The sequence below is a fragment of the Sturnus vulgaris genome, chromosome 13, assembly GCF_052056855.1.
Source record: "Sturnus vulgaris isolate bStuVul1 chromosome 13, bStuVul1.hap1, whole genome shotgun sequence".
Lineage (NCBI taxonomy): Eukaryota > Metazoa > Chordata > Aves > Passeriformes > Sturnidae > Sturnus > Sturnus vulgaris.
In genome coordinates this window covers 2,623,848-2,648,751 of record NC_142255.1, presented here as the reverse complement: position 1 = coordinate 2,648,751, position 24,904 = coordinate 2,623,848, and the positions used below count along the sequence as shown (strand labels likewise).

Below are 24,904 nucleotides of genomic sequence, written 5' to 3'. Positions count from 1 at the left end.
GACTAATACACAGCTATCGCACCATGGATATTTCCAGAGTGATGAGATGCTTTTAAAATATCTCACTGTGCCTCAAAATATCTCACTCTGGCTCAATAGATCATCCAAAACACCACCCACGGAAATCATAAATAAATAGATACTATAGTGCTGTAAAAGAGCAGACTGGCCAGGGCCAGGGCAGCATCCTTCATCCATGAGCTCAGTGAGGCCACTGAACCCCTCCCCTTGGCACGTGGCTCCTGCAGCCAGGCATTGTGGAGATGGAGACACTGAGCCCTTACAAATGGAGCTGGGCACCTCCTACTCTCCCAGCACCTTCACAAAGCTGTCCTGTACAGCTCCTTGATGACACAGATATCTTCTTGAGTGAGCAAACTGGATAAAAAAGGTACAGTGGACTCCATGGTCCACTCAACCACCCACACACAGCTGCCACCCAGAAGGCAGGTGACATTCTCTGGCCCATGGGCCACCCCTGGAAATCCATGTGCCCTCTTGGGGACCCCCATTGCCTACACAACAACTTCAAACCTCAAGCTGCAGCAGCCAGAAACACTCCCTCCTACTCCCTGCCCTGAAACACATCGCTCCCGCTCCAGTCGGGAAAGGGACACCCACACCCTGGGAACAGCTGGCGTTGGGTGACATGCTGGAGGGGGTGACGGGAAGGGGTGACTGCCAGCCCAGCAGCCTCCACAGCCCCTCAGGGTGGGACACCCACACCCAGCCAGCAGGGACCCACTGCAGAGCCAGGAAGCTCCTGCTCTCCTGACAAAGACTCCAAGGGATTGCAAGGACTGAAAGGGTGCAAAGCCACCCCCAGGCAGTTGATTTTTTAACACATTTGGATGCACTTGCTCCAGGTTTGGAGAGGGAAAAAACCAGCAAAATGGCAAGAAGAAATCACTTTCTTGTGATTTCTGGGCTGACTTGCCTTGCACATGCTCCATCCATTCTGTGTACAGAGAGGACTCTTGCCAGATCCCCGTGCCATTGTCCTCCCTGAAGGGAAGAGACCAGAGTCCCATCCCAAGCTTGGATCTCCATACAAGGACAACTCTGCTTGGTAGCTCAAGCAAAACTCCCAGAGAGTTGGAGCACAGACATATTTTTGAAAGCTCCCTGGATCCTGGTGCATACAGCTTAGATCCAGCCCAAGGAGAGCTGTGACTCCCAAAACCTCAGCCTAGCCCAGCCCCAGCTCACTCTGCAGAAGGTGAGTGTGCTTGTTCTCTTCCCTGGGAATCAGGCATCACTCTTTGTTTTGCTGATTGAAAGCAAAGAGAGCAAATCGTTTTGAGGAACTGAAAATGGGCTCCTTTGCTTTTCTCAGCAAGATAAAAAAAATAGTTCAGATCACTCAGGCTGTGCTGTTCCTAAATTGTTTCCTCTTTAGTGGCATTTACTGAAGTACATTTTGAAACTTTGGAAGATTAAGCAGCTTTTCAGAACAGGAGTCAGAATATATCCTTTGGAAACCACAGACACTCTGATACTTGTAGTCTTTCTTCCAAAAGGGCTGAAGCTACTTTTCCAGCACATCAGGAATTGGTGGATTCCCTGAGTTCAAGGAAGGAAAACACCTTGCCAGAGAAATTCAATCCTACTGCTGAGGTAAATGGGAGCATGGGAACCCAGCAGCAATGCAACTTTCACAGAGCTCTGCCAGCCTCTGTCCTTCCTGTCAACTTCTGCTTGGCTTTTTCCTACATTTCCCCTTCTTCCCACTGGACCCAGGCAGCACTGAGAGGCTGCAGAGAGATGACAGAGATGCTGCAAAGGCAGGAGAGAGAAAGACAAGGCCCTGCATTTCCAATGAAGACAGCTTCAACATCTGTCCTCAGCCACAAATGTATTCACCCGCACAGACACACTCATCAGATGAGGCTCTAAAATATTTACTGCCCAAATATCAATCCTCATAAAGCGAGGCAGCCATTTGGGCTCGGGGAGGGGGAAGGAGACGGGGTGGGTTGTCAATAATGTCATAACCACGGGCAATTTTATGTATCTCTGGAAATGGCCAAGGAACACGCAGCTTGACAGATGTGCAAACGGGTAATGCAGGCTCCCTAGTTATGAGCATGAGGATGTCAAGAGGAATAGATGAGCAGTAATTCAAAGTATATTGGGCTGAGAGAAGTACATGGGCACCGTAATGAATGCGGGATGGGCACTGCGGTGGAGGGATGGATCATCCTGAAGGAGGATGAGGAGGCAGTGGGATGCTGGCTGGAGAATGCAGCCCCTGTAGTGCTGGAGAGTGACTGAAGGGACAGGGGATCAGGCTGGGCATTTGGTGGGCAGAGTCACGCTGCCACGGGGTGCTACTGCACCGAGGGATGTGTCAACCTGTCTGCTGCTGCTGGAGGCTGGACCAACCTCCAGGCTCCTCCTTCCTCCTTCACAGCTGCATCTCTACACAAACCTCTCCCACCATTGTGCCACCTTTCCTTCCCCTTGCTCTGGAACTCAAAGTTCTAGCCAAATACCTGTATTTTTCACCAAGAGTCAAAAAAAACCTCACCAAGGAACCAAATCATGTTTCAAGTTTAGTCTCAGTAGAACTACAGCTTTTTTTGCCTTCATCTCCAAACTAGAAAACAAACCCGACGCCACAGCAAGGGCTGCCGCCGCCCCCGGCGCCGCCTGCGAGGCGCAGGCACTGCTCACACCTCTGACTATGCCTCGCCCGGCATTTCCCCATCCCACTTCGGCGGGTTTTAAAAAGCAGCATCACACAGACGCACGGTACACCCCCGGCCGCACGCTCCCGCCCCAGAGCCACGAATCTCAGCTACACGATGGCCACGGAGGCTGGCTGGCTGCCAGCATGGGGGGCTGCAAAGAACAGACCAATTTGTTGGGGTTGGCTCAAATAAAAGAGTAGATGACCACAGCTCAAGGCTATGGGAAAACTCCACGTAAGGGTAAGTAGAAAAATCACCCCCAGAATCCTCCTGTTCACTATGCTAATCACTGCCAGAAAATCTCCTTGTTGTCATTAGCTCTTTCTTTGTTGCAAAAATTTTAATATTCCTAATCGCCCTTCCCTATTGGATCCCCCCTAAACTCCGCCCTAACGTCTTCCCTCCTCCAGATTTATAAATATCCCTGTTTTGCCCTGGTCCTTGCTTTTTGCCATGGCCCTGGTGCATGGGATTAGCCTCCCTGTACCACCTTTCTTGGTTGTTCAATATAAGCTTTTCGAATTGCAGATTGTTGTTTTTGTATTATTAAAGCTTTTTAGTTCCCAAACAATCGGGTCAGGTTTTCTTTCTCACAAAGTCGCTGAGATTCGTGAAGCCACCGATCCTAATACTGGGCTAAGATTGACAGCAGCTTCACCAGTTTAACTGGGGATGGATGCTGGGACACACCTCGGCTCGGGTGTTTGGTTTGCTGGAGGAGTAGGGCAGCACGGTGCAAAGAGGGCCATTAGCCACTCCCAACTGACCTCTCTTGGCCAGCCCACAAGAGCATACACGGACATAGCTCCACTCATTTTTCCGTAAGATTCACCTCCTTCAGCACTTCTGGCAGTGAAATTCCCACTCTCCCACGTCCTCCAATGCTCTTTGAAGGGACACAGTCATTGGCTGCAGCAGTGGAGCCACGCACACCCTTCCTCCCTCTCAGCTCCTGCGGAGAAGTTCATCGTTTTTCCACACCCTGGTGCTTTCAGAGCTGGGGGGAATTACTCATGAAGGCAGGCAGGCACCCCACACACCAGCAATCACCATAAAGGTGGTTTTTCCTGTGGAAAAATCCATGAATCATTGTAAAAGTCAGTCAGGCTCAAACTAAGCCACACTACTCACCATTGTTTATTAAAAGGAATTAATCACCAATCTTTTTCCTGGCCACTTTTATGAAATATGACTTATCCCAACCATTCACTACAAAGTTGTTACAATATCCAGCTGCAAACATCCTCTGTGTGTGCTCTGGCAGCCTTCCCCATGGCTCACAGAGTGACACGCAGTTCTGTTAGGTCAAATGACCAATGACTGAAAAAGCTTGAATCTTGAAGGAATATTTCCTACAAGTCTCAGACCACTGATTTTCACTCCTGGGACACACTTCTGGCACTTGCTGTTCCTGCAAATGTGTTGCTCAGTGAAAAATCCCAGTGGAGCTGAGGAGCCCTAGGGTGTTGCAGCCCTGGGCAAGGGCTGACACCACGAGGAGGCTGGGGCACAGGCAGAGTAGGAGCTGACACACACACACACAGAGCACAGGTCCTCTGCCTTCCATAAAAAACACTCTCTGCCACCATCCCAACCAAGCCACACACAGGCAAGTGCCAGGAAGGGGAGACAGGGGCTGGCATCAATCTGCATGAGCACAGCATTCTGACCCAGTGAGACAACCAAGCAGTAACAAATCCTTAATGAAAAAAAAAATCTCTTTTTCTTTCCAAAAAATGTCCTTGTTATAATTTCTTTCTCCTAGCGGCACCCTCCTGTGCACAAGAGCTCGGCCATGACATGGTGTAAGAGCAGGAAACTTCAATGCCCACAGTTGCAAGAGCAGAAAAGAGAGATAATTGCACGTCTTACAGCAGCAGTAACTTATCTTGGGGAAACTTTCCCTGCTAATGAGGCCATTCTGTTCAGACATTCAGCGAGAGTTGAGAGGGCTGGTGCTGCTGCCAGCCCATCGTGGCTGCAGGTAGAGGGCAGGCAGGGGTGGGAAAAGCAGCCCAGGAAACCACCACCATGGTCCCAACCTCATCACTTTGCAGCTTCCTGGAGCTCAGTCTTCCTGAGCTGGCTTTAATTTATTTATCTTCAAAAACAAACAAACAAAAAAATCCCACTACATCAGCTATTGTCAGCTCAGCTTCCTCCTGCCTTTGGCTACATGCTGGTTTCAAGGCATCTCCTGGTAGAGCTGCACCTGCCATCCAGTCCTGCAAAGGATTTTCTTTCTGCATCGGTGCCCACACCCATACAGGTCCTGGGGAGCCCGTGGCTGGCACTGCCAGGGGCAGTTGGGGACAAGCCTCTGTGTTGATGAGTGCCAGCTGCTGAGCAGGGTGCCTGGGCTGCTGGAGGCAGAGGTAGCGATTTGTGTGCTCACCTGGAAAGGCAAGACATTCCCTCATCCCTTGCAGAGCTGCTGAGAAACCAGCTCCTGGCTTTTTTCCTAGGAGTTTAACATCACCATAGTCCAGCTACGAGGAGCAGATGCAAAATCCCCTCTCCCTTGGGTCCAGACAACCCCATAGCAGGGGCAGAGGTGAGACAGCTCTGCAGGAGAGCCAGCTTCCAGGAAAAATGCTTGGAAGGTGGCAGTTGTAGCCAGATGGGATTGCATCTCTTGTTTTGAAGGGAACCATGGGACAGTGCCTGCAGTGTGGCTCTGCTTTGGCACATCCCAGGCTGGGCTGCCAGCACCAGCCTCGCTCCTCATTGGAATGCCAGGCACATACAGTGGCATGGGGCTGCTCTTCCCACAATCTGTGTACCCAAGCAGCAGTGCCAGGAGGGCTTGGAGAAGGAACAAGAGTGGAGAAAAGGAGGGAAGGGGGCCACAGCACTGCAGCTTAGACTGCAAAGCCAAGGCTGGCAGAGTTGCTCCAGTTGCCTGCATGACCTTGAGAGCCCTGGACCAGATGCAGGAAGGAAGAGGAAAGCCTCCAGTGGCAGCTCTGTGTGCTAATGGGGACAGGGGAAGACAGGAAGGAGACAGAAGGATGAATGCCATTTGGGATGTGCCATCCCAGCAACAGAGCACACCAGGTGGACCAGGCTGCTTTTACCTCTGTCTCAGCCCCAAAAAGGCAGCTCACAACCCACAGCTTCTTTGGACAGCATTTTGTGGGTCTTGGGTTTGTTCCCATGGGAGCACATGGGAAGAGGTGAACACCTCATGTCACTCCTCTGGGACCCAGCATGGGACAGCAGGAGGGGGAGTAGGCTCTACCTGTGCTCCCCAGAGGGAAGGGCAGCCAGCCCTGCTCTGCCAGGCAGGAGACACTACCAACACACAGGCAGGCCCCCAAGATCACAGCAAGTGTATCTTGAGAGCTCAGAATAAATATTTAAAGGTAGAGGGAAAAAATCTCTGCTTGTCTCTGTGAACAAGTTCTCTGTCTTTGCTCTGGGATTTGAGACAGAGACAGAAAAATGACAAAGAAGACACAGGTTTCAGCAAATCATGGGCACATCAGAAGCAATGGCTTTCAGATGCTGGCTTTGCTGCAAGACAAATTGTCTCCCAGCTGGATGCCTGACAACTCCAACAGCCCTTGGGGACTGCAGGTCTGTGTCCCTTCAGACACATGGAGCTGCAGTGAGCCCATCTTCTTACACCTCTCTACTCCAGCCAGGGATGGAAGCCAGGCTGTTCCCCAAATCCCTTTCCAAGCTAGTAAGAGCTGGTCCTGACCTGTGGAGACACATGACCCCTACTTGCCCTGTCCTGCGAGGCTGTACAGTGGTGATGGGCTCTGCATCACAGTATTGGACAAACGTTCCCAAATCCCTGTCCACACAGCAGAGCTGTTCCAGAGGAGCAAACCATGGCTCAGCTTTCTCAATGCCTCACATGAGCGATGGCTGTGGGGAAGGATGGGAGGTGACAGCTCTGCTCAGCTCCCAACAGCCCCGTGCAGGGCCATCGCTCAGAGGCAGCGGCCAGAGCAGCTACAGAGAACGGGATGTTCTGTATCACAAGGCTGTCCTTAGGATGCTTTTATTTCCAGAGAGAGCTCATTAGTTCTGCTTGTGCAGGAGTTCAGGGGTTTTTTTCTCCCTGTTACCAAGAGCTGGAAAACTCCACTGAATAACATCTCTGAGCACAGGTGGAACAAAGACAGGGCATGGTGGGGAAAGGACCAACTAAACCAGAGATAATAGCTATTCCTGCAGCCTCACATCATTTACAATCTCCATCTCCTTCGGATTTCCCAGCTGGACTGGTCTCTGTTTGCTCAGCCCCACTCTCCATTGCGCCAGGGCTGCAGGGCTTGGCTCTGCTTGGCTCCACGGGGGAACAAGATGCAGAGGAGAGTTTGAGATGGCAGGGAATTGGGCTTAAGGCAGCCCACTGGATCAGATGGGATGCCAGGAGCCAAAGGGACTTGCAAATGCACGAGGCAAGGGGGAATGCTCTGTCTCTGGCACTGTCACAGGAGGGGTTTAATTCAGGCACATCCTGCTCCAGCTGTGATGCCTTGCCAGGATCAGTCTGGAGCAGCCACCTCCTTACCAAGCCCTGGCACTCCTCTCCCATCACCACATGGTTCAGCACACACTGCAGGAGATGCAGCCAAAAAATCACGTACCAACAGCAGGAGATAAGCCACCTTCTCAGATATGATCACAAGCCCCATTATCTCCTTAACCCTTATGCATTCACTTATCCATCCCAGATCTATTTCTCCTTATCTAAATTCTCCTCCTGTTCTTCCCCATTTCTCACCATGGTTGGTCTCGGAACATCACAGCTTCTCCAGAAGTGATGGAGGCAGCAGGAGAGGCTGATGCCCCGGGCAGCCACTCACCACAGCTAATGGGATAGGCTCTGATTGACTGGCCCCAGTGATTGAAAGTTAATAAAATGTTAAAAGCAACCCTATAAATCACCCATGCAGGAAGTGACCTGGACAGGAGGCCTAACGAGTGAGTAGAGGTTTTATTTAAAAGCCATTTCTCTGAGAGGTGCAACACAAAGAGTCAAATAACTCTTAGGAAAACAGCAGTGATGGAGCTACTGGGAGGATTAGAGCTGGCTGGATATTTACAGCCTGAGGATGTCAATCTTCCCAGTGCTAAGTGGCCTCTGCTTCCCAGCTGGAGCATCCCAGCTCCAGGTACAGAGCTCCCACAGTGAACCAGGACAAGGCAGATCACAGCTCTGACTTGTACTTTAGCTCTCTGGGTCCACTCTGACTTTCTCACACACCTCTCAGAACAGGAGTCTCATTTCCATGTCCATCCTGTGATAAGCTGGTAGCATCCCCATCTTTCTCCAGGCCCCAGCTCCCCTGCCCTGGGGATCACACATGGAGAAGCTGCTATTCTCATATGCTACTGCACACAGCTGACATCTTTGTTTGCACGGAGAAGTTTGAAAACAAGAGGCCCCAAAAATCCCAAACTCCAAAACCACCTCAGAAATTTTGGTTTCTAATCCCAATTTCCACTCTTCAGCCATGAATACTGATTTTGCACTCATCAGGAGGGCAGCTGAGCCACATCAGCCTCAGCCCCTGCTCACTCCCTTCAAGATTAGCTCTGTTTTTTAATCTTAAAACAACCCTACCCACCCCAAGTGCAAGGAGCAGACAAGGGTGTTTCCCTGGGACAGGGACTTGGACCCCCCCCAAGTGCCCTCCCCCAGTCATCCCTTACTTTCCCATCGCAGGAAGCCTCCAATACCCCAAAGGCCTTTTACAGTTGGGAGGAAAGGCAGCTCATACTTGGGAAGCCTCCAGAGCATTGTTAAGAGGAAAATTATAGACAATTATCCTCAGAAGTACATCGGGGAAGCACAGCTTCCCAAGTCACAAAGTGCCAGTCTCACCCAAGCCTGGCTCCTTGCAGCAGCAGAATAGTTTCTAAAACTACGAGCAAATTCCAATGGGATACAGTCTGCAAGCAACAGGTTTCACCAGCAACTACCCCGCCTTCAAACTCACATTTCAATTGCAAGAGAAGTTCTCATTCTCAAGCCAGCACCTTTCCTCCCAGCAAGACAAGGGAGAGAGGAGTAGGTAGGAGATGCAACGACACAAACAACAACCTGATTTCACTTGAATTTTCCAAGTGAAATTTGGTTTCCTTTGCTTTTCACGGACATTCTTACCTTGGGAGGGATGCAGGAGGCCGGGTGCAGGCGCAGCCGGTTCTCCTCGCCAGCGATGAGCACCTTCCAGGGGAGCAGGGAAGCCTAAGAGTGCCGGGGGGCTGTGGCTGAGGGGCTGCTCCGGCGGCTCTGCAGGCACTGAGGGCAGCTCATGGCTCCCGGGCACAGGGGGCTGTGGGTGGGAAGCACAGAAGGTGTCAGTCCGGAAACACGCGGCCCCAAGCACATACCAAGCAAACCCAACCCCCCAGAAAGGCTGACTTGAAAGTTAGAAAAGTAAAGAACTTACTATATTTGTATTTTTCTGTATTGCTCTTATTTCACCTCCTCCCCATCACCAAAGGAGAGGAAACCAGTGGGATGTGCTTAGATCTAGACACTAAGCAATGTGGATACCTGAAGAGGTCCAGCACACCCCAAGAGGCTCCTGCCAGGCACAGGGTGATTCTTGGGAGCAGTTTCTCAGAGGGTGCTATATGCTTCCAGCATCATTAGTGGGGAAGGAGAGAAGGCACAAATTCACCTGTGCAAGCAACCCCTAGCCTGTGCTGATGCACACAACCATGAACATACAAGGGAAGGACCCCCCAGCTCAAGAGGCCCAGCCAAGGGTCTCACAAGACAAGGGGAGCTCTCTCCATTGCTCACAAGTGAAGGGGTTCCACTGGCACCTAGGAAATGCCAAGAGAAAGCAGATCCTTGACCTGCTGATCTGTGATCACTCCTCCTGAATTCAAAACTGAAAGGGAAGCAAGACCCTTTGCTGATGGAGGTGGTACATCCCCCCGTTCTCTAACCAGCTTCACCTTCACAAGCAGCACTCTCTTCTCCAGCAAGAGTTTGATTTAATACATTTATTTAGTGGTGAGGTCCCCAAGGCACACCTTACATCCTCTTTTTGCGTCTCACACAGTTTTGAGCAGTCAGTGTTTAACAAATTAATAATAATGTGATGGCACCTTGAAAAATAGACTGTCCTGTCCTCAAAAAAGGGGCTACATTTCCCAATTACTCCAAAGGGCACTGCTTCAGATCTTGCTGAGTAAATGACATTTAGGTGCAGCCACCTTTTAATGGCAATGATGTGATCCTGCTACGGCTGCAGTCACCGAATTGTTAGGGTTGAAAGAGACCTCTGGAGGTCATCTAGTCCAAGCTCCCTAATTAAAATAGACCCTTAAAAATTATTAAAAGCACTATTACACATCTCCCCGTCAATAAATGATGGTATTACTGAAAATACAATAAAATAATCTCCACCCTGCCACAATGAAGGTGAACAATACCTCTTAGCTCAGGTATTTTTTAGCAGCCATCCCCTACCCAAGGTCTGCCATCCTACCCCAAGTTGGCAGCTAAGCTCAGCATCTCTCTGTCATGAAAAGTATTCACGAGGCTTGTGGTGGAGGCTGGCAAATATTTGCCAAGGATTCTTCCAAATCTCCAAGCCCTCCATGAGCTTGCTGCAAATTTGTTTGCTGATCGTGGTCCTTGCACTAATTTGCAAATGGAGAGCAAAGAAAAAGGAGGCTGTACAGCACAGGGAAAGATGAGCAAGCAGGATCCTATTCCATGGGGAAGGCAACCCCACCGACCCTAACAGGGCTCAGTTATTAACACCTGCAGCACCAGTGCAATACCCAGCTCCTGATGCTGATTGTGGCTAGGGAAGTGATCTCTCAGCGCAGGCAGCACCAGGGAATGGCAGGATGCTGCTGGGGATGGCAACAGCAGCACCTGCAGGGTGTAAGGCCAGTGATAGTCCCAGTCTGATTTGTCTGTGTGGCAAGTTGCAAAGAGGTGCTGGGAAAGCATCCTCTCCCCTTCCCTGCTTCCTCCCCAAAGTGGTTCCAGAGTTTCTCCTGTGGCTTCTCCTCTGATTTTGGCACCTCACCAAGTTCCAGCCCAGGCCAAGCACATTGCTAATTAGCTGCACTAGTTAATCACAGTTTCCAAGGTTTACTCTTTTGTTCTTGCACAAACGCCCATGCTGGCCGGTGTGGTGAGCTGCCATGGCATTCATGAAGCACCAGCACAGCTGGTGGAGCTGACCCCAGGGAATGTGGGTCACGAGCTGCTGGGCTCCCAGCTGGAGACCAGAACAGAACCCATCCATGGTCCTGCTGTGAGTTAAAAGCCAAAGCCATCAATTCTGGCTTGAAACAGTACAAGATTCACAGCCCCTCTCACTCTTCCAGCCTGGAATTGTTCGTGCCAGCACAGCTCAGACCATATTTCTGAAACTTCCATGAGGCCAGGAGCTGCTGGTGGGTCATTTAGTCCATTCCCCCTTTAGGAACTGGGATTTACTGTGCCTAAAGCAGGCCTAGTCATCAAGCCTGGCCTACAGCATCTCCATCAAATCAAATTCTACAGCCTCCCTTGGCTTCCTGAGGCTGCTGCCACCACTGTCAGGGCACAGAGTGAGTTGCAGTTCACTTGGCTCCTGCAGCCATCAGTGCCACAGCCCATTCTTCCTCTCTCCAGCCACGGGGATGGCTGCATAGCTGTCACTCCATTAGATCCCCCCAGGGAGACACCCCACACTTGCTCCCAGGAGTAGGCATGGCAGCTGGAGCTGGCACACAGCCCTGGCACAAAGGCAGCCATCCATCCGCCTCTCCCCAGCTAATCCAGCTGAAATCCTGTCTTTGTGCTCATCACATCCACTGCCTGAGCATAAGGCACCAGCTGAGTCCAGGCTAATCTCTGGAAAGCTCCCTCACCCCGGGGGTTTCCCCTTCCCTGGGCAGCCCTGGAACCCCCGAGGCACAGGGGGACAGGAGGACATTCTGGCGGTGACTCCTTGCCAGCATAATGTGCTGGGAATTAACCCAACAACCACTCTGCTCACTTCCTCTTGTCAGGAATTTTTTTAACCAGGTGGTTTTTTTGAGAGTTAAAAAAAAAAAAAAAAAAGACACCAAGGGGAGGAAAAAAGAACTGTTAGTCCAAGGGAGTGTTGTTAAATACAGAGAAATCCAAGTCTGAAGTCCAATAGAGGCCAAGGTTTCCAGGCTTTGACATAGCTGACAAGCTAGAGCACAATGAGAAAATACACAGAAATAGCCAGGCAGGATAAAGGATTTACTGCTTCTTTCACAGAAAACAAAAGAATAGGCTTAAACACTCCATTTAGAAGTGGTAAAAAAAAAAAAAAAAAAAAAAAAAGATAAAAACCAGATCTGCAGAAAGAATATTTGAGTACAGGATTACCAGGACGTGAAGGAAAACCAGATCCTGCCTATCCTGGGTGCAGCAGGGCAGCAGCATCCCCAGGGACCCTCTCCCCTGGCACAGCAGCATCTTGCAGTGAGCACACACACAAAATGCCAGGTCTCACCTCAGAGCCACCCAGCCAGTTCCCTCCTGCCCTGGGTCAGAGCATGCCACCACAGCCCACATCCCAGCACAGCCAGCTGTCATGCCAACATCTGCATGATCTCGCCTCTGGAGCATTTCTCCTGGGCTGATTCTGGCTCTATGATTGCCCTCTTCACTCAAATCCCTCTCCAGGGTCCACTTTCCCCAGTGCCAACCACCCCAGCTAATGAGGCTGGGGCTCCCTGCCTTTCAGACATGCTTTTCCATGATATGAAGGCTCCAGGCTCTTGGCTGCTCTCTTTTTCATGAGGAAGTCATCTCACAACACCTCTTGGGACCTCAGCTGAGGAGGTCTGATGGAAAGAAAGCTAGGGCTGGCAGGGGCTTTGGAAATAGCTTCCTCCCATCATCTCTCTAGGTCTGTCCTCATTGAAGAGGGAAGTTTTCAGTTCCCTCTAAGTTTCTTCTAACTTGTGATGAAAGAGAAACTCTTTGGAGAACAGACAGGAACCCAGTTTCCCTGATGAAAGTACCGCAGTGGGATTTTTTGGGTTTCTTTTCTTTTGTGTAGCACCAGCCAGGACAGAGTTTTGCAACCAGGCAGGCAGAAGGTCTTACCCTTTCCATGGCAGGAGACCAAGTCTCCCAGCTGGAGACCAGGACAGAACCCACCCCTGGTCCTGCCGGGAAGTGAGTTAAAAGCCAAAGCCATCAATTCTGGGCTGAAACAGCATGAGATTCACAAACCCACTCACTCCATCAGCCTGGAATTGCTTATGCCAGAGCAGCTCAGACTGTCTGTGTGAAACTCCCAGGAGGCCAGGGGCTACTGGTGGGTCACTTAGTTCCATTTCCCCTTTGGAAACTGGGATTTACTGTGCCTAAAGCACACCCAATGGCAACGGTCAAGCTTGGCCTCAACATCTTCAGCAAAGCCAATTCTACAACCTTCCTTGGCAGCTTGCAAGCTGCTTAATTGCCCTGATAGTTATGCGTTGAGGGTTTTTTTTGTAAAAAGCAGCTGATTTCTCAGCAGCAACAAATACTTGGGAAAGCTTTCTCTCTGGCAAACTCTCTCTATTGTTCATCTCTTTCACATAAAACGTTCCTAATGAAGAGGGAAAGCAGGATCTTGGCTTCTTTCAAAACAATCTGAAATATTATATTAAAAACATGCACTGAGTGTTGACATATTTAGTGCATTGCTTTATAAAGCAAATTGCTCGAGCTCATTCAGAGCTTGACACCATTAAGACAACACAGAACTATGTGACTGGGAGGATACCACTGCAAGAAGTGCCACTTTGGGGAGCTGTGGAGCACCTTGGAACAGCCAAACAGCCTTGACTTCGTCCTAGTGAGAAGTGGAAGCCACCAGCATCATCCCCTAAGAGAGAGATGCACAAGCACCACTCAACATGCTAATGTGACAACTACAGCAGGTTTCAGAGCATGAATCCTCCCCACCCAAAGCCTCAGCTCTTCATACAGGCATCTCCAAATATGCAAGTCTGCGAGGACATGGTATTTACCAGGCTCTCACAGAAACGGATCTGTGCTGCAGGCACAGCAAAGCTCAATGTTTCCCTCAACACACCAAGCCAAATCCCTTGGAGTAGGAAGCTAGCTGAGGTGGCTGGCCAGGTTTCTCTCCACACCTGGCATAGGCAGGGTCCCTACAGAGTCCCCTCCTCTCCTGCAGTGTCTTTAAAGTGTTTCGGGCTCTGCTGCAGCAGGATTTTTCAGACATTAAACTGATGCTCAGAAAACAAACAGACATAGAGAAGGCTTTCATTACAAGGCTGGTTCACGTCCAAGAGCAGCCCAGGGCCCATCTAAGATAGGCAGTGGTGCTTTAACAGCCTCTTGCCAGAGGCCAGTGTGAGCTATGGCTCCCTGTGGACTCCCAGTCCATGGCAGCTCCACAATCACTTTGCAGGAGCAGGCCAGGAGAAATGAGCAGGTTTTATGGCACATCGACTCTCCTCCAGAGACCGAAAGCTTTGATGCTGACAAAGCCATTGCATCCCCTTCTGCTGTGAGGGTGCCCAGACAAGACATTTCTGGGTGCTTCTGGAGATGCTGCTGGCCTCAGTAGGGACATCTCAGGGGTGATGATCAGCACAATCCCTACCTGCTGTGGGTGATGGTCCTGGGAAGATCACATCTTCCCCTCCAAGCAGAAGATCAGCACCTTAAGGAATCTGAGTAGAAGGCAGGGAACACTGCAGCCATAGTGTGCATGGAGCATGTTCAGGTTTGTTTACCTGTGAACTAACCCCACCTGCAGTGTGGAAGCTGACACAAGGGCCTGGTTCTCTGGGACAGGTGCGTGCAGAACCAAAGACAACTGCTGCCTCATGCCAGAGTGACACTAAAACCCCCCCAAAGCAGGGCACAGACCCTCAGAAAACCTCAGAAAACCTGGTGTGGCTCAACCCCCTTTAACTCAGAACCCCAAACCCTCCAAGAAGGTCCAGCAACTCCTCATGACTTCCACCATCTCCAGCCCCCCTGGGTTTATCAGCACCAGTGAGAGGACAGGCTCCCTGCAGCAAGACCCATTGAGTACAAGGCATCAAAACAGATCAGAGAGGCCTGGGGCTCCTCCTCATTTATATTCCCCTCCAGCCACAGCCTTCAACATGGCTGAGGAAGGCAAGGCAAGACAAGGCCTACAGAGAATGCCTGAAGATTATTTCCCTCAGATTCCAATTTATTTTCCATCATTAATGTCTTTGAAAGCCCAACACGTCCTGCGGACAGAAGGAGCATGTTAAATGTGTGCGTGGTGGAGCTGCAAAACCGCGGTGAACACGTGCCTGGCACAGGTACCCATCCCACCAGGGACATCAGTGTGGCCAAGGGAAGGGCTTTGCTGCCAGCAAGCATTGCCCTTGCTCAGCAGAAGATGCAGTAGAAAAGCCACTTTTTCCCCCGGAGAGGTCCCCAGTGTGCACCACTGGAGCCCAGAAAAGCGAGAGCTTCATTTGGGAAAGCGGAGCTACCACCAGTGCTGAGCATTGCACTGTGGCAGAGAGACAGCAGGGCTGGGGGAGAGTGACTTGCATGAAGGATGAGAGGAGCTGGAGTCTTCCGTAATGGAGAGAAAATTGCTTTCGCCAACTATCTGCAGTTTTAAAGCAATTACATTTGGGGGGAAGCCGAGAGCATGTCTGAGTGCTACGCGCGTGGCAGGCATGTTTTGAAATACAAGAACTAAGTCAGGAAAAAAAAGAAAAAGAAAATGCCATTAAAAAAATATTTGATGCAGTAGGCACTGAGAGGAAAAAGTATTTATAACTCAGGGAGGGGACAGATACTAGAAGCAGTCAGACATCCCAGCATTGGGAAATTGAGAGAAGGTGTGGCAGCTTGTTCCTATCAGTGGTCCCCTTCCCCCTGAGAATGGGAAATCCTCCTTGGGAAGCTCTGAAAACACAGCAGCTGAGCACAGCCTGGTCCAGCAGAAATAAATAGAGTTTATTCTAATTAAAACTGCTCGCCCTCCACTTCATCTGCTCATGCAGTAGGGACAGTAACAAAGTCACTGCAGTGACATCAGGGTCAGGTCTCCATGGGCTGGGAACTTGCTGCCTTCAGCCAAAACCCAGAGCTGCCTTAATACTTCCCCTCACAGACCTGCAGGCTGACCCAAAACCCAGTAAGCACCCAGCAGCTACCAGTTAAAGACTTTTTAGAACCAGATTCAGACTGGGAGGCAACAGCTTGATTTGGCCACAGATAAGAAGCTCCTTCAAGCTGTAAGAGATACTCCTGATCTTCCCTGCAAGCCGTCACCTTTCACCACCATCCTTCTCCTCTAATCTGCTGGAATTAGGAAGGATCCCAGGCCACAAAGCACATCTCCTCTAATGACCAAGGTGGCAGGGCCCGAGCTGCCCTGATCCCCAGAGCTGCTGCACTGACTGCTGCCGGCACTGCTCAGACATCCAATTTATCAGGAGGATGTCCCTTTTGCTTTCTGGCCACGCGCCTTCCCCTTGTCTTTATCTGCTCTGGGGACAAGTGTGGGAAGCGGAGAAGTGGCATCCAGGGCTGCTGGTGACAGAGTCCCTTTTCAAAGGATGTTGTTCAGCTGTTATTACCAACTCTCGCCAAGTGGAATTGAGACATGAAGTAGATTTGTGCCCAAGATAATGGCGTTTATTAGACAAGCTATTGAGGAGAAAACAAAAGCTAACAGTGGAGAGCCACTAAGAGCAACGCCTAAAGAGAATCCATCACGAATACAAAGAGAAGAAGTGCTAATAGTTAGTGCTTCCCATCAATGATTTGAAACCTCAAGCAGTCCCTTAACGACTCCAGGAGAGTGAAGGTTAGTGTCACCCAGCAAGAGGTGACAAACAGCACGCCCTCACATAAAGCAGCATCGAAACTCATTCTGCTCTGGTCAGATGTGGTCGAGCATCTCTGCCCCAGGGTGGCAACCCTCAGCTCGCCCATGACCCTTCTCCTCACCTGTATCAGTATCACATAACACCTAAGCTATATGCTCCTAATGCACACAAGGATGCTCCAGAGCAAGGATCCCAGGAGGGCTGCACCCCACATCCTGACCTCAGCTGGATGGTAAGGAGAGAATTCCAGCTCTGCACCCCCCTGCAGCAACCAGGCCCCTTTTGGTAAAGCCTCGTAGGAAATACCTTGAAAATAATGGGTCCATCTAGATTTTCCTATTGGAGACCATGCCCTTCTTTCCTCACCAAAGGAAGCATGCTCCTGCAAATCCTTCAAATAAAAACTGCATTTTTAATGGGAATGAAAGTCTTCCATAGGATCTTCACTGGCATGCTGGTTCACTGCCAGCCAGCCCAAGCCCCTGGTGAGATTAGCTGGAGCCTGGAACAAGGCTCACACCCTGAGGCACAGCTGAGGTCTTTGGGAAAACGCAACAGAGGTCACGCTGCTGAACAACAGCTTGTCCAGGTCCTTGACGATTTCTACTTTCCAATTTCCAGCCCAGACAAACAATACAGGAAACCCCAAAATCCCCAGGCTTGAGGCCAGCCCAAAGAGATCACCAATTCCACACCCAGACCTCTTCATCCCGACCCTCCTCTCCTTCACTCAAGGGCTGGGGCAGCGGCACAGGGTGACGTGGAGGAGGGTGAGCCAGGCGAGAGCAGGAGGGCATCCACACAGGCCAGAAGCTCCTGAGAAATTTATTGCTTGTGACACGCTGTCAAAGCAAGGCACGTCTCATTAGTCACAACCGAAACAAATGAGAGGGCTCCTTAGCCAATTAAAAATTAAATAAATAAGGAAGGGATGCTCCATGGGGCTTACCACCTCCCCTTCAGCCCTGCTGGCAAGTGGGAAACCCAAGGTAAGATGTAACACAAGTCTGAGTCACAGCATTTCCCCTTCCCAAGATGGTGAATTTCCAGCAAGCAGTAGCAGCTGGGAGCAGCCAACGACCACCACAGCCTGGCTGGATCTGACACAACCAGATGGAAAACAACAAGCTGAAAGAGCCACACCTGACACTCAGGGAGTTGGAAAAGGAAAGACTTCCTTTCACAGCCCCTGGAGCATTTTGTTTCCCAGATCTTGAAACAGAGCTCATTGACTCCTCTGTCATTCTCTGCTAAAAAATTCTATTTTTAACAGCTTTTCTTTTTAAAATGACGTGGTTTTCCTTTGAGGGTTAAGCTGAGCAGACACATGACTTTTTTTGTTGTTGTTTTTTGGTTTTTTTCCTCCAAGATTTATCAGCCCTTGGAGCAGAGGGCATTACAACTCCAGCTTGGCGGCAACAACAACCCTCTGGAGTTTTACACTACCCTCCTCCACGCCCACCTCTTTGCAGCATACAGGAGCAGGAGAGCCCATCCCAGACCCCTAAACACAGGGGAAGGAACCATTTTGAGCAGGCACTTATAGGCGAAGTTCAGTTTCCCCATCACAAGCCAGCTTGAAATTTTACAAGAGGACGGAGGTGCCTGGTTGCAGCAAACATCACAGCTCACCACATTCCAAATGGGCGCTGGATGAACCTGGGAGCTGCAGACAGACCGATGGGTGTTGGATGGACTGGTGGGGGCACCGAGCAGAAAACAGATCTCAACTCCCAGGGGAGGCACCCTGAGAAGAGCCCTCTCTCCTCCACCCATACAGGACCCAGCGAGAGAGGGAGCAACCTCAGGCCCAAAGGATGCCATGCCCAGGGCAGACAGGGACACCCCTTCTTCCCACAACACTCCTAAAATGCACCCCTTAAAAAAATCACAGACTTGAAACATGAGTGCAGCCCAGCAGCATTTCCCAAATCAAACAATAAACAAGGAGCTGTTGGTTGCAGGTTTCCCTTACGCTGCAGGTCCTGATTAATCCCCACAGTAAACACAAAGGAAAAAACCCACCCTAAGGGGGATGCTGTCTGTTTAAAGACACAACTGGATGCTAAAAGTAGACAAAGAAGCTGAGCAGAGGCAAGGCAGGTTTGGGAGGAGGAGGGGAGTGGGGAGAAGCCCATGGGCTCCAGTGTGGGAAGGAAGAGCAATGGGAATTCTGCCAGCCATGCCCAGCAGCCCCTAACTCCTGAAGCCATCCTACAGTCCTTGCAGGGTCTGTCACCCTGACAGGAGGGGGCATCCCCTCACCACCCCCAAAACATCCCAGCACGAACAAGCTCTTCCCTCCCACTGGTCCCCGAGGCCAGGGAATTTAGGTGGGGCTCTCAGGATACAGGCTCTGGGGGAATGGTCAGGCAGCAAAACAACACTGTCTCTTATGGAAAAGGGCCACGACTCCAGAGCTAAGCCCTGTGCCCAGGTACTAATGCTGCACAAGGCTGGTTTAATGAGAAATGGACATCTGAAGCTTAACAGCTCTTGCCAGCAGATTCCCCCCCTCTCATCCCACTGATGCTGCTTCCCATACAGAGCACCCAGCTAATTAATTACAGAGCACAATCCAATCAGTCAGGCCATCCTATTGCAGTTAAAGGCATTTAAGAGATAATGCCATGAAACTCCAGATGGACTGACCTGACCCCAGACTCTGACACCACTGGGGTGCTCAGGCTATGCTGTTGCTCCAGCTGATGTCCTAGATCCAAACATGCTGGAAAAAACCCTTCAGCCTCGCAGTGCTCCCTGTGGGCTGGGTTTCTGAATCCCTGCTGGCTTTACCAAGAGATGTGCTCTTCTGGTCCACTGGCACTTTGCCCCAGGGCAACCTGGGCTCGCTGCTGCCTGTGGAGCACACACCAGACTAGCTCAACACGAGCGCCAGTGAGGGAGATGCCACCTGCCCTACTTCTGGCTCTGAGTTGGCTTTCATCGTGGCAGAAGGACAGATCTGATGGCCAGATGCCAGCCCATCTTCTTCCCACTGCTGCTACACACACCCCACATAGTCACCTTCAGCAGTGGCTGCCTCTGGGTATCGTGCACAACTGATGCTGATGTGCCAGGACAGCCTGATCCCTTCACACCTCACCATACAATGCCATACATACTACTCCATCTCCCTATCACACCAGGTACAGAGAGAGGATGGCCCCTGCTCACCAGCAGCAGGGACTGGCCTCACTGGAGAGGAGCTTTGGTGGCAAGTGGATGTAGGAGAGTGGCTAAAGTGATGGGATGCTGTATAACCAGCCCCTTTATTGTTTTTACTGTTGCCACTGATGTGCAGATCTGCAGATAGGATGTTCTCAGCTTTGTAGGGATGGCCTAAATCTCCTCCCTGGGCTAAAAGTGTGGGTGTTCTCCCTTCTCAGCACTTCAGTTATTGGCTGAAGTTATCAGACCCCTTTGATAAAGGTGGGGGCTTGCATTAGCTCATCCCATTTGGTCCTGAATGAGCCACAGTCCTTCGCAGAGCCCCAGAAAGAGGTTCATTCAGCGAGTGTGCTCTGTACCACAAGCAGCCTTTGTTCCTTCATCACACCCACCTGAAGCTCAACCCCATCCATGTATGGCTGGGATCCCTGCTGATTGCCAAGCTGCTCACTGTAAAGGTATTACAGGAAAAACCCATGGTGCCAGATCCTGAGCATCCTCCCAAGGACTCAGTGTGGTTATACTGCTCCACGCTAGCTATGTCCCAGCCCTGATGTTTGATGATGAAAGTGGATGATTCTGTGATCTACTGATCCTACCCTTGGTTAGTTTTGCCTACCCAGGGTGAGGATAAGCTCTTGGATTTGCAAACATTTTGAGGATTGTGGTTTTAATTTTTTTCCCTTATTGTGTGTGCAAGCATCAAAAGCTCTTACGCCTTGATCCAAAGCCCAAAGTCAAGGCGTGGGATATATATCAAGTCTAAATATGTTCCTGTCACAGGTGGCACCAAAAGATTGTTGTAGTTGAAATGAGCGAGGGTTCTGCTCTTATTTGGTCCAGCCCATCACCCAGATGCTTGACCTCCAAGGAGAAGTGAGGAGGAGCCTCTGCTGCTCAATCTCCAAACCTCCAAAATGCCTTTGTCAGAGACTCAGGCACAGTTAACCAAGACAAAGGACAGAAAGCCTCCTCTCAGAGCTGCCCTCCCTCAAGCCATCAACTAGCCAGACACCCAGCACTCCTGCATCAGGGCCAGCACCACATAGGTCACAGCACCAGGAGTATCCGTAAGGTTTTCACCCAAGCAACAACCAATAAGTTTCACTCATGCAGATTTGCTAAGGAGGGATTTGACTCTGGCAGGATTGGAGCATGGCTACAAGCAAACGGCAGCATTCACCAAGCACAAGGGGAAGGGGATGATGCCAAAATGACATTTAATAATTGGGTCTTCCTGAAAACACCATCTCAGCACAGCTACAAAACTCACTTGTTGTTGTCTGAATTTTGTTTTCTCACAGTGTCAGAAAAAGACACAGCAATTAGCAGGGGGGTTAGAACACGATTGCTGTTGATGAGACAGGACCAACCCCAGACCTCTAATGCCAACTGCTGTTTCCTGCTTGTAGGAACTGCATGAGGGCTGGCTTGTTGCAGCCAGCACTGAAATGAAGCTAAGTCATTATCTTGGACCCTAAAACAAGGAACCGAACTACAACAGCACAACACTATGACTTCACCAGAAAATCAAGACACCACATCCCCTCCAAGGAGCCAGAAGAGACGGGGGCACTGTTTCTTTACAACTGTCCCACAGTCCCCTAGGAATAAGCACAGAGAAGAGCTCAGCATATCTGGAATAAAATAAAATAAAATAAAATAAAATAAAATAAAATAAAATAAAATAAAATAAAATAAAATAAAATACTCCTTCCTCATTCTGGAGTGTCCCATGGAGTGGCTGATGACAGGATCTGGACACAGAGAGGTCTCATTTTGTGGTAGCAATATGGCCATTGTGGGATGTCTCAGCTGGAGGAAGTTCTGCTTTCTGATCCAAATCTGGCTCCAGGGACCAACCACCATGACATGGATTGGACAGGAGATGAGGAGACAGATGCTCCATGCATCCAGCACTGCAGCCCAGGCAGGAGAAATCCCCCTGAGAGTCAAATGCCCATGCCACAGCTGTTTGGTGAGGGAAGCGCTTTTCTCCATGGATTTAGAAAACTGAAACTCTTCACATGCTTGAGAGCTCCTGTAACCATTGCAGAGATTTTGGCAGGAGAAGGGAGGAAAAGCTGTTCCATAAGCCCTGAGGCCATTGCACCTCACTCGCCTAGGAGACAGCGCCAGAGTGCCCTGGTTCTGGAGCAATTCACTCATTCTGAGCTCTCGGATGCCCCATAAAACAGGGCACATCTCCCGGCGGCCCTGCAAGGACTCTCATGGGAACCGACTGAAAAGCTGAGAAACCTGTGGGACTGAAAACACATCAGCATCTCGCAGGTCGCAGGACATCATGGGCTTGAGGTCGTGCTACCAGCCTGGAGCACCCGCTCTGCTCCAATCTCACAAAACAATGCACCAGAGAAAGTTCTTAGCCTTCAGCATCCATCTTCTCTTCCCTTCCCACAGCTGCAGCACCGGGATGACTGCTGGAGCCTGCACCGTCCCATTTTCTGTACCCTGATATGAACCCTTCCAATTAAACCACTGAACTGTTCCCAGCTCAGCCTCCCATGCATGAAAACGTCCTGTTATTTTGCACCTGCCAAGAGCTGTGTCCCAGCAGATCTATCTTGAACTGACACTTGAGGATAATTAAACCTCTCTCTCCTCCGTTAGCAGCGCAGCAGATAAAAGAAGAGCCCTGGGGCCCTCGAATCGCTGTTGTGGTGGGTTGCTCCTGTACAAGTCGAGGAACATGAGATGAGACTCAGTTTCTCAATAGAGACATGAGCAAGGGAGCAGGGGGTCAGCTTGGCAATTTGCCCTAATTTAGCAGGGGAGCAAGATGTAAGAAGCACGCAGGCAGCTTCCCTAGCCGGGCAAGAATCCCTGATGAACAGAGAGCCGGAAACAAAGTGTCTGGGATCAAATCGACCCCCTGTTGTCGCCAAACCTGGGGTATCATCCGTCACGGAGCCAGCAGTCCCTAGGGACCCAGCTGTGATGCTCCAGGCACCCTTGTCGTCTCCTCTAGCATTAGTTTGAGCAAGGACTGGCTCCCACTGCCCCCACCGGCACCACTGGGGGCGGGTGCCCCACAGCATCAGCCCAAAGTTGGCCGGTTTCGGGGAGCAGGTGGCAAGATGGGAACCTGTCACCTCATGCCACACTCTGCCTACCTCCCGCGCCAGCTGCCTCAGGTTGCTGGATGCATCCAACCTCAAAGCCGAGCTTCGATCGGGGAGGTTTTGAGGTTGGCACTGAGCATCTGCCGTCGCTCCGAGCTGGGCCTCCAGCCCCTTGGGGCATTGGGGGAGCCCAGAGCACGGCGACCCTGCCTCTGCCTGCCCCACGGAGCTCTTCGCGCCGGGGGAGCCCTTCACTCCGCGGGGGTACCCTTCCCTCATCCCAGCCTCGCTGCGAGGGGATCGAGTCCCATTTGCCGAGTGATGAGCTGCAGAGCCGCAGGTCCCCAGGGACCATGGGTGTCCCCCCTGCCTCCGGGGGGATGGACAGTCTCCCCCGACAAAGCCGCATTCCGGTGCCCCCGATCCCGTCGGCCGCCGTTACCTGCGCGGGCTGGGGCGGCGGCCGGGCGGGACGCGCCGCGCTGCAGCTGGGCTCGACTCCCCGGGGCTCGGCGCATCCTCCGCCGCTCGGGAGGGCTCGGCCGGGCTCCCTCGCCCCGCTCCCCGCCGCTCTCCGCCTTCCTCCGCGTTCCTCTCCCGCTCACCCGCATACCCCGGGGCTGGCGGCTACTGCCGGGCTCCGCTCGCCGCCGCGGCGCCGGCCACCTCCCGCAGCAGCCGCCGCCGAACCGAGGCGCCGCGCCCCCCGCCCGCCCCCGCCTCCTCCCCGCTCTCGGCCCCAGGATTGCTTTAAAGGGAGAGCGCCTGCACAGAGGGAGCGCTGTTTGACATCCCCTCCAAGATGCACCGGTGTCCCCGTAGCTCTCCATCACTCCCTGAGCGGCTGGCTGTGCCATGAGGATGAGTCCCAACAGCTGGACCCAGTGATGGCCCTCGTCCCCCCTGCAGAGCCCGTTTTAGTGAGCGCGTTCGTCCACTCATCCAGAAAATTCTTATCCCACCGGCTGAGTTTGCCTTACCCCTTCCCAGGTCTGCAGGAATTGGAGCCGCGAAGGGCTTGGCACATCAGACCCTGTCCAGGAGAAAGCTGTGAGCCCCCTTCCCAAAGCTGACACCCTGCCACACTTCTGCTTCAGATATCATCAGATGTTTTCATTTTCCCCTGCCAATATTATCCTCATCCTTATTCAAGCGGGAGCCGAGGCTTGCAGGTCTGTGGGTTTTAATCAAAACTGGAATTCTCTTCACACAGTCACTTATCTCTATTTGTCTTGCCGGAATGAAGCAAGGTGTTTGGTGAGGTAGGTGTTTTAGAGCATCCCGGAGTGTGAGTGCATCCCTGTCCCGTGCAATCTACAGCCACCACAGTGAGGGCAGGACCCGGGGGCAGGAGCAGGCAGATGTGCTGGCAGCTGGTTCAGGTGTCTAGAGATGGGATCAGGGCGGTGGATTTGGGCTCTGCAGCATCCCGCAGCCCTGATGCTCGCTGCTTTCCCGCTTGGTGTTTTTCATCAGTGAGCACCATCTGTACCGGAGCCGGCAATTGTTATGACCTTTAAGGCTCCATCCAGTGGCCGATTCCTTCAGCTGCTTTTGTGTCTTACTACGATCCCAGGCACGCTGCCAAACTGTAAACGCACAATGAAGGCAGGGAACATCTTTCCTCCAGTTTCAGAATGGAGAAACATCACCAAAAAAAAACCTGCCCAGATGCCAGGATTGGGTCTAGAATTATTCCTGTTCTATTAATACTAGAGATGAGTGAGATAGGAAAGCACACCTGGTAGGAGGATTGTAAAATAATTAATGCATGATGTTAATAATGATCTTCTTATTCCAGCTCTGCTTATTACCACAAGCTTTGCTTGAGTCCACCATGATGTGCTGCATAAAGCAGATATCTCCTGAATCTGATTTCCTGTTTGGAGATGATCTCTAGCTGAGAAATTACCTGCTCTCAAAACTGATTAGAGTCCTCATCAGCAGATTCTTCACCCATCCCTTAGGCAGGCCCTAGAATACACAGGGAATCGAGAATAATTTCATGCAGGAGGTAAAATCTGGAGTTGGTGGCTCAGCTGTGTGCCATTCCCAGTGAAAATCCAGACCAAGCAGTGATGGCAGCAGATTCCCAGCCCTAATCCAGGTGCTCTGAGCTGCCCTGCTCCGATCAGTGAAGGTGTT

The 24,904-nt window shown here is 51.2% G+C and overlaps 1 protein-coding gene across 2 annotated transcripts in view; it reads right to left on the bottom strand.

Moving 5' to 3' along the window:
* The window catches only part of LINGO1 (leucine rich repeat and Ig domain containing 1), a 152,300-nt gene extending 128,064 nt beyond the window's left edge, over positions 1–24,236 (bottom strand). Inside the window, exons 1-2 of one of the 2 annotated variants that reach the window (XM_088172358.1) lie at positions 23,740–24,236; positions 8,821–8,992 (exon numbers count right to left, since the gene is read on the bottom strand). The gene's annotated coding sequence lies outside the window, so the exon portion shown is untranslated. Of the gene's footprint in view, positions 1–8,820; positions 8,993–23,739 lie in introns of those variants that run through there. The other variant, XM_088172356.1, reaches the window with a different exon arrangement.
* Between the last annotated feature and the right edge of the window lie 668 nt (positions 24,237–24,904).